Genomic DNA, 16268 nt, shown 5'->3' with positions numbered 1-16268 from the left:
TTTTTCAAGTAAATCCTTGTGCTTACGTTCAACCGCTCCATTTTGTTGGGGAGTGTTGATGTAAGTTCTTTGGTGTAAGATGTCTTTATCACTCATAAGACTTTGCATTTGATGAGAGAGAAATTCAGTGCCATTGTCAGATCTAAGGGTTTTAATGGTCGAGTTGAATTGGTTTTGAACCATAGCATAAATTTTTTTGATAAGGGATTTGAATTTCATTAAAAAGGTCCATGTGCAGCAATTCAAATCATCTACAATAGTTAAAAAATAACGTGCTCCAGTATGTGTTGGTGTTGAGTATGCTCCCCAAATATCATAATGAATAAGCTCAAAAGGAATAGAACTTTTATTAGGACTCAAAGGAAATGGATTTCTAGTTTGCTTGACCACAGGGCAAATTTCACAAGGACAACAACTATTTTCTAAAAAAGAAAAAGTCTTTGGATAACTGCCTCAAGCGCTGGTTGCATGGGTGACCAAGGCGGTTGTGCCAGAGTTAAAAAGAGGAGGTTTGATTGTAGAAACTTTTTACTCTTGGGTTCTTATAGAAATAAAGTCTGTCACGTTCTTCACCCAGACCAATCACCGTCTTCGTTGCTAGGTCCTGGAATACACAGAAATTAGGGAAAAAAATAGCAGGACAATTATGATATTTGGTTAGCTTACTCACAGATAACAGGTTCAAGTTAAAAGAAGGTAGATATAAAACATCAGTAAGTTGTAATGATGGTGAAAGGGAGGAATTTCCTTTATGAGAAACGTTAACTATATCACCATTTGGAAGTCTGACATTCTGATTTGGATGCATGGTATTTTTGCTTGACAAAAGGTCTAATGAGGATGCCATGTCATCAGATGCCCCTGTATTAATGATCCATGATGATGAAAGGAATGGTAAAAAAGCACAAGACATATTCATACCTGCCAGGTTGACTGATGATAGGATCAATGTTCAACAAGGACATAAGTTGGGAATGTTGCTCTGGAGAGAGGTGAACAACTATAGAGTTTTCGATCGATCTATTGCTGTCCTTGTTGCTTGCGTTTGTAGTAGTGGCATGGTTATGAGGAGCTTGCCATCCATGGAGTTTGAGACATTGATCCCAAACATGCCCAAAATATTCATAGTGATCACAATGGGGTCTGACAAATCTTCGGCCTCCACGTCCATTACCTCTTCTACAGAATTGGTTGGCATAATTGTTGTCTGAACGAGCTCTACCACAACCATTTCCACCGAAGTTACCTGCAGCCATGGCAGCTCCTTTCAAAGGATTTGCAGAACGAAGTTGAACTGCTCGTTGTCGTTCATCTTGAAGAATCAAAGCATATGCTTTGCTCATGGAAGGCAATGGATCCATAGTGAGGATATTGCTGCTCACATTGGAAAAAGAGTCATTCAGGCCCATCAAGAACTGAAACACCCTTTCATTTTGTTTCAATTGAGTGATTTCTTTGACAGCACCACATGAGCATTTTGGGGTGAGAGTTAGGGAATCAATCTCATCCCAAAATCCTTTAAGTGTGGTGAAATATTGCAAGATAGTCAGCTAATCCTGAACGTGATTTGAAATGTCACGAGTAATGCGATAACTATGAGCAGCATTACCTTGTGAAAAGCGTTCTTGCAGGTCCTCCCATATTTCTTACGCGGTTTCAAAGTAGATAACGTTGTTGGTGAGATGTTTGCAGACAGCATTCCAAATCCAAGATAAAACCATGGTATTACAACGATTTCAGGCAGCCTGGTTGGATGCACCTTCCTCCGGCAGAGCAATGGCGTCGTTGATGAAACCAAATTTGTTATTGGCATCGAGAGCAGTTTTCATGGCTCTCTTCCAGAGTGGGTAATTTTCTCCAATGAGTTGTTGAGAGACCAGCAACATTCCCAGGTTGTCGGAGTGATGAAGATAGAAGGGAGAAGATGGATCGATAACTTCTCCATGTTGTACAATGGACATGATTGAAAAAGAAAGAAAGTTGCAGGGAAAATAATAGTAGAGAAATTTTTTTTTTTTTTTTTAATGACTTGCTTTCTCTATACAGCAGCAGGTATAGAGAGAAACTCGTTCTATCAAAAAGGGCTGAGAAACATGCTTTCTCTAAAGTAGCAACAGGTAGAGAGAGAAACCCGTGCTACCAAAAAACACGGTCAAAATTTGAAGACCCAATAACAAAAAAAGTGGTTTCAAAAACCTTAGAGAGAGAGATGGGTCTTATTGCAAACGTTGCGGAGCAACAATGAAGAGAGCACCGTAGACATTGGGATGACCTTGCAGTTGGGTATCAATGCAATGACTCTACTGAAAATATATATTGCATGTGTGTGCAACTCAATAGTCTTCCAAAACTCAAAACCTAAGTGGAAATATGAGGGGCTAATGTCTTCAATAGAGCACGTAGGATGGTTATCTAATCACCGTCTTCAACACTATCTCCGCTTAATCATCACAGCTTGCCGGAAAAAAATTTCGCTCTGATACCATGTGAAACTTTGGAGGAGCAATTTGAACAAATTTTCCAATAATGCGTACTACCCAAAAAAGGGTATTTCTAGATAATATAAGACTTTGAAGTCTCATAATTGTAGGGATCTATACAACAATACAAAAGGTTGCAATCCCTTAATTGTAAGGATCTATACAAATTAAATGAGAAGGAAACGGTAAACTGAGGTTTACTGAGTCTCTAGCCGTAATAATAGGACTACATCATTGAAGACGTTGAAGAGAAAAAAAGTTCTCTGAAAGCCTAATGGACAACATCATATGTTGAACAGAAAACGTGAGAAAAAGTGAAGAAATAAAATGTGGGTCTTTATTGCTCTCCTTCTCTGTCTATATGTCTTATGTATCTTTTTTAATTCCTTGGTTATATCTGTAATTTCATACAAATTAAACCTATAAAATCTGTTGTCATGATGAAAATGCAAAGTTCTTAATTTGATTGGGGAAATTAATTCAGCCATAATTAAGGGGTAGACACATGTCAAAAAAAATAAAAAAAATAAAAAGGACTTATTCCTAGAGAGAATGTAGGGGTGTACACATGTTGAAAAAATATAAAAAAAGGGCCCTATTCCTAGAGACAATGTAGGGCAAGTGACTTTAGAAAGAGAAAGAAAAAGAAGAATGAATTTCAAAATTCGAATGCCCTATAACATAACATATCAATATTGTTTTCTCTCATTCATTTTGTCTTTATTCTCTCTCTCTCCTCTTGCTCATTCTACCATTACTATCCTCACGTTGATAGAATATCAAAATATATGTAGAGAATTATTTTCTCTCATTCATTTTTTATTTATGCATTCTCTCTCCTCTCGCTCATTCTATCATTACTATTCTCACCAACATCTCTTTTGATAGAATTTCAAAATATATGTAGAGAACTCTCTATATGGATGTATCAAAGAATCTACAAGACCAGTATAAATATACTATCAGTAATAGTTGTGGATAGATACATCTCATACTTATCAAAGACACTTAATGTTTAGCATAATCAAGAGAAAAATATCCACACAAGGACACTTAATCTTAAGTGTTGTGGATAGATACTCATACTTATCAAAAGACACTTAATGTTTAGAATAATCAAGAGAAAAATATCCACACAATGACACTTAATCTTATCAAGAGATATATATCCATACAAATACATATCCATACAGTATGATACATATCCATGTGATAACACCCCCTCTCAAACTCAAGATGCTTTTAGAGAGAGCAACTGGAGTTTAAACAATAAATTTGGAATCGAGCAATTGGATCTTCAACTGCATAATCGAGCAATTGGATCTTCAAGTGCACAACATCAGATTGCTTGATCAACAAGCACAGTTGGCACAATATCAGATCGCTTGATCAACAAGCACACAGTTGGACCTTAGATTCGGAGTTCAGCAAGATCCAAGATAGATCAGCTGGCAGAATAGGATAGATTTGAGCAACAACATATCAGCAATCCGTACAAACAAATGGCAATAACCAGCAAATCAACAATCCTCAGGAACAAAGGGGCAGAACTGAGAGAACATAGTAGGCTTGAGCAACAGTAGGCCTGCATGCCTCTAAAACGTAAAGAATCGAGACAGAAAAAAATTCGATCATCAGAAAAGATCATTCTGGATCGAGTAACAGAGTACTCGATCATCAAACAGGATCAAGTAAAATAAAACTCGATCATACAGAAAATATCATAATACCAAAACACAATAGGCCACTAGAAAATACAAAGGATCGGGGGGTGATTTTTCAAATGGGACAGATCAGCAGTTTTCAAAGGCCATTTTTAGACGTGAGTTTCAGAGAGAATAGTTTCTTCTAGACACTTGTTACCAAAGAATGATCAAATATAATATTAATCGGCTACACAATTAGAGCCCCATCAGTTAAACAAAGATCTATTGATATCCTCTAAAACAAAGGATGGCTCCTTTTACCCGATTAACACAAAAGGATTGGCTTGTTTGCAAATAATCTAAAACAAAATAAAGGAGATCACAAAGGATGGGTTTCCTCACGTTAATGCAAGTGATAGGGTTTGCCTCAAGTACTGCAACAGAAAGTTGTTTTATAAAAGAATGTGAGAGAGACGTCAATGAAAACGACAGTGAGACTCCAATCCAATGGATTAGAAAAAAATGCAAGCGTGGCTTCCTCAGAAAAAGGCTCAGATCAGATAACTGTACAAGAAGAACAAATCACAGAAGATGCAACGAGCTCAAATCTGAAGCTGGAGAAGAGCAATAGTTGATGGTGATAACATGACTCGATAGTAGGACTCAGATCAGAAGTTCACTGGTGGTTGTTTTTTATTCAAGGAGAGAATAAAACTACAACAATAAAAGAAAAGGGTTGAGAGGGTCTGCAAGAGAATCCACCAAAAAATGAGTTTTTTACAAGACCAAATTTTACTCAATGTAAATCTCTCATCTTTACAATGACGGACTCTTCCCTTTAAATATAAAATAAAAAATAAAAAAACATAAAACTCTCTCCCTCTAACTTCCCCTTTTTACCCAAGCTCCGTATTTTCTCTCTTTTCATCTCCCTATTTTCTCTCTTTCCTCACGTCTCTCCCAAGCTCCATATTTTCTCCTCTTCATCTCCCTATCCCTCTCGTCACGTCTCTCTCTAATCTCCTAACAACTTCTCAACTCCCCCTTATTTATCTCGCTTTCACCTTTATCCTACCTAAAACAACTTCTCAACTCCCCCTTATTTATCTTCCTTTCACCTTTATCCTACCTAAAACCCCCTTTACGTTAAGATTTAAGAACTTCTTAAACAAGAATCCCAAATATTGGATCCCACCAATATCGTGTACACACCACAAGAACACAAAGATTTATATGGTTTACCCTAAGAGGGCTATATTCATGGGCACGGCAAACTGAAATCCACTATACCAATGAAAAGTTACATCACAGACTTTGAGACAGAGTTACTTCTCTATCCTCTTGAATCCTCTTACCATTTTAGACCCTTTTTCTCGATAAGCACCATTATCGACCTCTCATATATATTCCACAGCTAAACTATTGTCCAGAAAGAGACCATCTCCATTCCACAGCTAAACCATTGTCCATGACGCAAACCTTGAGAGCAAAGGAGACTTTCTCTTTAAAAGGGGAAACCACCTAAAATCTTCATGGGAATCACTTCTCCACAAAAAATCAGCCTCTCAATCTACAAGAGGTACATCCGTGGTCTCTACAAGAAATCAACCTCTCAATCTACAAGAGGCACATCTTTGGTCTCTACAAGAAACTAACCTCTTAATCTATATGAAGCAGGAAGCTTTTTTCTCTCTAAGGTAGGCCTTGCCGATGCTATGTAGGAAGCTCTTCTCTCTAAGGGAGGCCTTGCCGATGCTAAAGAAGCCCTGCCTCTCTCTTTAACGGAAGAAGCTCTCTTCTCTCTAAGGGAGGCCTTGCCAATGCTGAGGAGGCCATGCCTCTCTCTATAGAGGAAGAGACACTGAGGAGACACTGCCTCTCTCTTTAGAGTCGTCCAATACATAAAATTTGAAGTCTATCTATAGGTGTTACATATATCTCAAGAACCAAGAGATAACATAGATCTCCCTGATGTTAACTCCTCTTTCTAAAGGATAATCTTCACTTTTGTTGTCTCTTCTCTCTAAAAGATAATCTTTACTTATCTTAAAAGATGTATTTCCTAAACCAATAGATAAGCCTTCAATAAAATTACACTTTTGATTTTTTTTTCCAAATTTTTATTTGCATTAGTTTCTACCGACAGTAGATAATCTTCACTTATCTTGAAATATGTATTTCCTAAACCAAAACATAAGCCTTCAATAAAATTATAATTTGAATTTATTTTCCTAATTTTTATTTGCATCAGTTTCTTTAGACAGTTGAAATACGACTCTACATAAGGGATCAAAAGGAGAGGTTCATAATTCAACATTAGGCCTCAAAAAATCTATGGCTCTGATCACCCCACTATTTCCCTCTTTTTCTCCACATACTGCTCTTCCCCATACTCCACTCTGTGCGATCATGCTATTTCTCTCTTTTCTCCCCATATTGCTCTTCCCCATACTCCACTTCGTCGCGATCAAGACATAAGCAAGGGAGAAGATTAAAAAGAAACATGACAAGTGTGAGCAAAGGTGAGACGCGACAGAGTTCACAACACACGGATAGGCTGGCCAAAGAGACTATATCTGAGGTTGAGGAATCTTTGCTATCATACCATGATGGATAGGCTAGCCAAAGAGGCTACGATGACCTCATATCTTAGATTGAGGAATAGGCTAGCCAAAGAGGTTACGACGATGTCATATTGAGGAATTGGGCAGCCAAAGAGGCTACCGTGACCTCATATCTGAGGTTGATGAATCTTTGCTTTGATACTAAGAGGCTACAACGACGTCATATCTGAGGTTGATGAATCTTTGCTTTGATACTATGATAGAATCTCGTAATATCTACAGAGATCTATCATAATATCTGTAGAGATCTCTGTGTATAAATGTATCAAAGAATATCATATCCGAGGTTGAGGGATCTCTGCTCTGATACTATGATAGAATGTAATATCTACAATGATCTCTATGTATAAATGTATCAAAGAATATACACGATCAGTATAAATATACAACCAGTAACAGTTATGGATAGATATCTCTCATACTTATCGAAGACACTTAATGTTTATCATAATCAAAAGATAAATATCTACACAAGGACACCGGCGCTATTTTTATATAGATACAAATACATATCTATACTAGACATATCCATACAATATCTTTCTATCCTATTTCTTTCCCAACATCTCTCTCTTTCTCTGCCAAATACAATTTTCATTATACCTGAAAGCCTAACGGATATGACCATATCATTGAAGATGTTGAAGACAAAAAATAATAATAATAATAAAAGGTACGCCTTTATCCATCTCCTTCTCTGCCTGTATGTGTTATGCATCTTTTTTTACTCCTTAGTTATATCCGTGATCGGTAGGTTTCATACTCATTGCAGTTTTTTGTGGCTCCTTTAATTGTCTAATGCTTTATTGGTCCATTTTTAAGTTTATATTTCTGCAGTATTGTCTAATGCTTTATTGATCTATTTTTAAGTTTATATTTCTACAGTATTAAGCCTGGAAAATCTGTTGGGAGAATGTGTATATTAAAGGCTTTATCAATGCTTGTAAAATAAAATGATATAGTGGACCATGAACTTAGTGGGAGTGCGGTCCCTTATGGACCATACTAAGCAAATTATGTTTGCTGATACCGAATTGTACTTGACGGTCTAGGCCAGTTGGTAGGAAAAAACATACGTTACCTGGGCATAGAAAATTAACCGATAAGGGTTTTAATGGGTCATCCCTTGATGAGGTTGGAATATGTCCGGATGAGTAAGCTAAGGGACTGTGTGACCCATGTGTGTTATGGTAGCCTTCAAATACTGGGGCCAAAGCCTCATCCATGTACCATCACACGGCATCCATAATGATAGACCGTTTCAGGAAAGCGAACTACCTTTCAGGGTGAAGCTTATGCATATGCGAGAGATACCCATATTGGTCATAGGAGCAGTGGTCGCATCAAGTCTAGGTGACTTTGACACGTCTCTAGAGGATAACCTAGAATCCATAGACTGGGCTAACGACCCCTTGGCTCATCGACTAGACTTTGGTGACCACTAATGAGCCCCTGCATAGACTGTGGGTCATGAGAAACACTGAGTCGGTTTGATAAAGCAAGTGTGGGGCCAATGAGATTCTCTCATAGGTGGCACACCCCACCCATTTAGAAGCTTTCTATTTTTTTGATAAGTGACTTTGGCTTGTAGGCCAAGTTGCTATGAGTTTTGGAAAGATATTGGCTTGATGAAGCTTTGAATGAATTTTTGGAAAGCATGAGAAGGCTTGTGCATTATTTATATTTAAAATTATTTTGTTTAATTTCTATTGATGGGAAAATAATTTAGGAAAAAGGGATAAAGGTTTTAGCACTTTCCATAATGTTGATGACCTATTTATGGAATGAATGGCTCAATCTCTTACCCCACAAGTCACCTATGATCAATGGTTCATATTCAATCTCACATGAGAGGCAAGCCAAGAAAAACCCTAAAAAACCATAATATTACTCAAAGTCTATAAAAAAAGGATTGTCTTTACCCAAAATCTCTGCACCTTATCTCTTTCTCTCTCTCATAAGAAAAGTTTTCTCTCTCACATGAAAGCCCAAAAGTGGGCACGTCCCACTCTCCCATCTTTAAGATCTCTTTATCCCACATTGTGAAAAGGGGCAAAGGGTTTAGGTTATGTACTTCTTCTCTCTCCCACCTCTCAACTATGGATTTATAACTAAGGGCTTTAGGGTGTAGCAAAAAGAAAATCCATATCTCTCAAACTAGGTTGCTAAGGGAATTTACTTAGGGTTTGAGTTTGTGATTAAAGGGGTTCATGTTCCATTGGTGTGGCTCTTGCTTTCCCGATTGAGATTGAAGGTTGATCATTGATTCCACTCCATCGAATGGTAGTGATTCAGTGTGGGGTGTAATAAGGCTGGTTGAGGTAATCTCTAGTACTCTTCTTTTTTTTCTTGCCATATTTAATTATTTTGTTTTTATATTCCCAATCATAAGAGTTGTGGATATTTTTTTTTATTAAAATAAAATTGGTTTAGTGGCATCAAGGTTTTTTCAGATCTTGGATTTGTTAGTTTTATTTTATTTCAAGCAAGAGTTATTGTAATAAGGCTACTTGTAAGTGATCTTTGACAAAATAAAAAAATGGGTGAAAAGAAGAAAAATAAAAAATATATATTCCCCCGCAAGATCACATTAGTCTTCTTTCATTGGTATCAAAGCTATTGATAATTGATGTCATTAGTTGTCTTTTCTCTATACTGAGGCTAGATCAAGCTTGAGAATGAGCTATAAAAAAGCTTATGAACTTTGTGGTCATGTAATTGTAGACACCTCATTTTAAATCTGACAAATTCTATGGTTTTTTTAACCCTTATGACCACATTATCCTAGTAGACCCAATTTAATTACCCCAAAACTACCCAAATCCTATCCCAATCTGAAGTAAAGCCCAAGAGCTTTCCAGCGGTCTAAGAATTGCTTGAATCGAACCTACGGATAAAAAGATATAACAAATGGTAATTTAGTCTCTGTGAGACCCAACTGTTGGGCCACAGGCCGGGCTGTAACGGGCCCGACACGCCCAAACGCAAGCTGATGATGCAGTAAACATGTTTTCTTTAATTAGAAAAGGCTAAAACTTCAAGATTAATCCAAAACATTCCGAAAAAAACTCCAAAGAAATTAAGAAAAATCACTAATTGAATCTTATAAAAGCCCCCTCTCCCTAACCCAAAAGAAAGATAAAAAAATAGATCAAAAAAAACTTAGAAATTCCCAAAATTAGGAAAATTACCCAAAAATACCAAAAATAAGAACCCTTTGAAAATTCCTAAAAATTTAGAAAAAATCCCAAAAAATTAGAGAAAATCTTAGAATTCATATTCAACCTCTGGAGATCATAAACCTCTTAGAAAAATATGGAAATTGTCCTCTAGATCCCGAGAAAGACCGACAACTTTAGAAAAATCTCTAGATTGAAAACCCTAGAGAAGATAGAAACCCTAGCCTCCTGAAGTCCTAACCCCCAAGGCTGAGAAAACCTAGACCTATGTCACAAAAACCCTAGATCAAAATTAGAAATAAGGCACAACAACCCTAGATCTAAGCCTTTATACCAGAGATTTGTTGGTCAACATTCGAATCAGGAAGGCAAAGTGGACCGATTCTCATACGAGAGAGCCCTCGAAGGCTCGGGAATCCCGGGCCATCCAGCCCTGTTTGAAATTATTTCTTCCTCTCTATTTCTTTCTTTTTTTTACTGTTTTTATTCTTTTATTAACTTGTCTTAAAAATCATATTTTAATGCTCTGGATCATGCTAGCTCTGCCACAGATCTGAGAGTAGATCTCCTCGTTCTCTATCACTTTATTTACATCTTTTGAATTAGTTTAAGATGTTAAAATTCAAGAGATTTTCATCGGAAGATCTGTTAGATTTTCAACGTAAGCATTTTGGTGCCCACCATGGGACTATTTCGAGCTTGATCCAAGCTTTAAAATACGATTTTGATTCACTGTTTTTTAATATTTTCAATCACAAAAGGTCTCAAAAGTTGGCTGTGACCAGAATCCATGGTTTTGGAGCTCTGAAACCCTGCGTTTTCTAGGCGACACTCCCAGTGTCGCCAAAATTGGAATGTCTCCGAAACCTCTGGAACTTTGTGTATATATTTTAGGGACACTCTTTGGTGACTGGCAAAAAAAATTAGATCAAAATAAAATTTAAAAAATATAAAAAAATATAGGTTTCAGTTCAATCTAGGTTTTTCTATTTTACATTATTTTAATTTATTTTATTATAAATATTTTTATTTCCTGATTTTTTCAAGTTTAAAGTAGTCTTATTTCATCAATATTAACAAGATAAAAATAAAAATAAAATTAAAAAAATGTTTTTGGGAGACACCACTAGTGCCGCCTGAGCAACACCACCCGCCATGTCATCCAACTGCAAGTGTCCCAGAAACATTCTGGGACTCCACATGACCATTCAAAGGACTTTTGGCTCTCTGTTGACCAATTTTTGACCTAAAATAAAATTTTTAAAAATATAAAAAAAATATTTTGCTTCAGATAAATCTATTATATTTCTGCCCTTTTGATTTTATTTTAGTTTGTTAATTTTGACTGAAATCATATTTTTCCTGTTTTCACCGTGCTTAGTTTAATTTTGTTTCATCAAAATTAAAAAGACAAAAAAAAAAAAAAAAACATTAGGGTTGCTTACCCCTCTAAACCTAGACCCACTCTTGGTCCGTGCCGAGACTCGTGCACCATCTAATCTAGATCTTAGTCTAGGTTCTACCATAGGTCTAAGATTAAGAGTTGCCTCTAGAGCTAGACTAGGCTTAACCTAGTTCAGGGTCTTAACCAAAATCCATTGAGTCTAGTAAGTTTATGTTCCAGTCTATTCTTAGCCTAAATCATAGCTAAGGTTTTTGCCCTTAGTGTCAGGCTAGGTTTTCCCTAAGTCGTCGAGGTTAGATCTTACCTAAGTCGAAATTTTAGAACCCATCCAAAAGCAATCGCCATGTCAGTTACTCAAGGCGACCAAGTTGATTGCTCCACGACCGACTCTAGGCCTAACCTGCCCAAACCTAGGGACCAATATACTGCAATCCCTTAGAGTTATCAACAAACCTCAGGACAATCCATTATCCAACGCCAAAGTCTTCAATTAGAGGCAGAGTCACAAGCATCCGCTCCTAATCATGAGATCTGTGTGGCACAAAAAGGCGGCTCCACCCAAAAAACCTTGAATAGTCAGGTAGTCCGACCAGGCATCATCCTATAGGGGATTTTAAGCAACCAAAGTAGAAGTCAAGTGAGGGAAGAAATTCATGCAACATCTAAAGCTATAACTCAAACCAAGATAACTATGAGGTGCAGCGATCTCAAAACCAATACCCACCTAGTCTAGGGGATCTAACCCAACCTCGAGCCACCATAGTACAGCTCATGATGTCCTAAACAATGGACGAAGTAGAGGTGTCGACTCAAACTGACCCTCTGACGAGATAGGCATCCAAGCTGTCCTTAAAAGTCTAGTTGACCTAGGTTACACCGTTCATGCCCCAGCATATGGGTTGATGCCAAACGAACTTCGTGGTATAGGTCAACCCCTAGCACAACCAAGTTAGCCGATTGTTCAATCGGTCCCTCTAGTTCATCCGGTCCAACAAACCGTACAATTTCCACAACTGTAGCAACACCGATGGGTCTTTCACCCCACAGGAACAAATGTACTAAACCACCCCAATGACTGCAGCTCATCAATCTCAGACCCAAACAGGCCAACACGTACCCCAAATCTCAACTTATCAATCTATGCTTAGGAACCCACCAATCGGTTGGCCTACTATCACGCCAAATATTCAACAAGAAGGCACCTTAAAATCAATGCAAGATATGCTCGTAATAATGGGAATGCATGAAATTCTACCCCCAAAGGCCAATGTTCATGAGACCCTTGGAGGCATGGAAGACCTTCCCCTGGGATTTGTCGTCCCAAAATTTAGAAACAAGTTCAACGGGAAGAGCGATCTAGATACTCACGTCAATGCGTACCTCTCCGTTCTAGCTTTGCGAGACAGACCTAACCAACTGAAGGCCATCTTTTCACAAATATTGACCGGTGAGGCCTTGAACTAGCATCAGAGAACAATGTCCACTCGACCACACATCACTCCAGACAAAATGTTCAACCTATTCATCTTTTACTACCACGGGTCGACACCAAGACCTCTTTCCTTGAGCGAACTCAGTGAAACATAACAAAACCCAAGAGAATCCTTCGAGGATTTCATCGGTCGATTCCACGAGACGACAATGTAGGTCATAGAATGTCCATTTACAAACCCAGTTAAGATCTCCACAATTTTAGAGAATGTTGCTCCCAAGTACAGGACCTTCTTCAACCAAGGTCTTATCCCCTACTCTTTCGACTCCATGATCGAGCATGTGGCACCACATGAAAGGGCTAGAGGGACACCCCTCAACACCAAGCCCGACAACAAGCCGATAACAGCTCCCCAAAATAAGAACAAAAACAAGGGGAATGCTTCATGTAAGGTTAATGAGATTGTCATTAACGGATCGGCCCAAGCTTCAGCTGCTTAATGCAACAATCAGAATCAAAACCGAATGGGTCAGCCAAGAGCCAATGCTCAAAATAATAACCAAAGGCGAGAAGATAATTTCACCCCTCTCAAAGATCCATTAGAAAAAGTGCTGGAATTACTCTTGGCTAAGAATATAGTTTATCTCCCGCTACCATCTGAACCACAATTTCCAGTCACGGATAAGAGCAGGTGGTGCAAATAGCATCCAAACCATGCTCATGATACTCAAAACTGTATATATTTGAAATGTGTAATTCAGGGGTTAATCAATAGGGGGACATCACTGTCGCATTTAGAAATCAACTTGTCGAAGAGCCTAATCAAAAGATGGGTATCTTCACAAATCCTCTCTCTAAAAATATGATCACAACGACTAAAAAGTCGGAAGATCAAGACAACTCGAAAGAGAACGTTGTCATTCATATGATTAAGTGTGGTGACGAAGAAGAGGATCTTAGTCATTCATATTGGCTTGTGATCATCACTTTCAAGAATCAAAAAAGATCTTTTGAGCCTCCTAAGTGGAAGCACTTCATCTCCAAACCTCGATAACCTTCCTAAATGGGACCAATATGACAAAGATAACACACTAGAGATTGATATGGTTAGGACCAATGAAAAGGAGACATCTTTCAAACAAGGGGCCAACACCCCAAAGTCTCTCATTACTCTTGTTAGAGCTCACCCTATCGAGCTTTATGCTGACGAGGGTGACTCCTTAACCCGAAGAGGCCGAGTATTCAAACCCATTCAATTGATGGTCGATACTCTCGATGAAATAATGGGAAACACCTCAAAAACTAAACTAGTGGGGGTCGTAGATCACGAGCCGAACAAGGAACTTCTAGGATTTACAACCACCTACGATCTACCAAGTCATCTCGAGAAGGTCCAGGCTCAAATCTCCATCTTGGAGCTACTCGTCAATTCACCAGCACATAGAGCCTAGATCGGGAAGGTCTTTGCCTAGACACACATCCCGAGCAACACACAGCTAGATGAATTGTGCAGAATGATCAACCAGCTGATGGCATCAACAGCAATCGTATTTGCAGATGATGACATCCCAACCAACTTCAACCGATTTCATGTCCAACCTCTGCACAACACCGTCATGCAAGGATATGAGATACGAAGAGTGCTTGTCGATAATGGGGCATCCTTAAACATATGCCTTATGAAAACAGTGAAGCAAACAGGCAAAAGCCCAGATGACTTCGAGCCATGTCAACTAACTATAGCTGCATGTGATGGAACCAAAAGACAAGCTGAAGGCATACTGCCTCTCACACTCAAGATCGGCCCTACCATCCAAGTGATAAAGTTTTATCTTGAATATAAAACCTTCTTTCAACATGTTGTTAGTAAGACTGTGGCTGCTTGAAAACCTCGTGGTCGCCTCTGCACTCCATCGATGCCTCAAATTTCTAATTAAAAACGGCAACGCAAAGGTATGTGTTGAACCCCATGCTTTTCTCAATCCTAGTATACATAATGGGAAGCTAGCTGTAGGAGTCGCTGCTTTCGAGCAAGTTGATTGTGTCACCTTACGCCTCGAGCCCGGCAACCTTGTTCCTCAAATTTTGCGAACTTCTGTATCGATAGATGATATTATCCAATATCAACATCGATACGATTTCATGTCCCTCGAAGCTTGGCACAAGCTCTTCTCCCAAGACTTCCAACCAAGCCAAGGCTTGGGTCGTCAAGGGCAAGGCGTAACGGAGGCAATTTCTGAATCATTCGAAGCCAAAATTAAAAACGGAGATCGAAGAGATCTTGGGTGTTCTCTCACCTTATTGCAAAGCCGGATGAAGCATTCAAGCTATCCGGGCTTTGTATCGGGATGCATTCAAAGCCTCGATCCTCTCGATATCTATCCTTCAAAATGGCCTAAGGTGATCCTTGAATCCCCAACGAGAAATAACACTTCTTCCACTTCTCAGCACACACAAGAACTGGGAATTGAAGACCTTTTTGTTGACCTGGATTTGAAGGTTTTTACAATTGCTTTAATACAGCCAAGTGTGTTCGTCCACAGATTCATACCCAGGAACGGAATTGGTCGATCACTCCCCTATCTCGAGAATCATTGGAAGCATACTAGCGACACCTTCAAGCCCCAGTGTCAAAAAATAGATAGGTGCAGGGTGGCCATCTAACCACCCTACGCGTCCAGTCCCCAACATTTCTCTCACGAGTCCCATAAGGGACACCTCTTGTATTATTTCAAAAACTGTTCAAAAATCAAAACAGATAAAACTGATTACAATGAAAAAGAATTTTTAAAAACAACAAACATTAGCCTGATAACGGTGCACAATACCCAAGATGGCGAATTGAATGACCAAGATGAAGATCAAGAGAGCCAAGAGTATGAAGAAATCCCTCAACCTGAGGAACTCACTTCCCATGTTGAGAAATTCAAGAAGAGATTCAATGGTGACCCAACAACTATCTTTGAAGAGGCGATCAACATAAACCTAGGAACTGAGAAGGACCCAAGGTTAACCAAGATTGGAACATCCCTATCTCCTGAAGAGCGGGAAAGTACGATTTCCTTTCTCAAGGAATATCGGGATGTCTTCGCCTAGTCATATGATGATATGTCAGAGCTAGATCCCACATTGATACAACATCACCAATATTCAATGAAGGGGCCAAGCCTGTTAGGCAGAAACTCTGACATCAAAAGACCTGCCTTGAGCTCAAAATTAAAGAAAAAATTGACAAGCTGCTCAAAGTGAAGTTCATTACCCCCGTCGATTACTCAGAATGGTTGGCCAACATAGTGGTCGTACCCAAGAAAGACGAGAGGATTCGAGTGTGTGTTGACTACAGTGACCTCAACAAGGCATGCCCAAAGAACAATAATCCATTACCAAACATAGATGCCTTAGTCGACAACACTATAGGGCACGAGATATTGTCATTTATGGACGACTTCTCGAGTTACAACCAGATCTTCATGGCAGAAGAAGACCAGACCAAGACTTCGTT

The sequence above is a fragment of the Amborella trichopoda genome, chromosome 3 (genome assembly GCF_054954075.1).
Source record: "Amborella trichopoda isolate Santa Cruz 75 chromosome 3, AtrichopodaSantaCruz75HAP2 v2.0, whole genome shotgun sequence".
Taxonomy (NCBI): domain Eukaryota; kingdom Viridiplantae; phylum Streptophyta; class Magnoliopsida; order Amborellales; family Amborellaceae; genus Amborella; species Amborella trichopoda.
The sequence above is the reverse complement of the archived record's forward strand: the minus strand, read 5'-3'. Positions refer to the sequence as shown.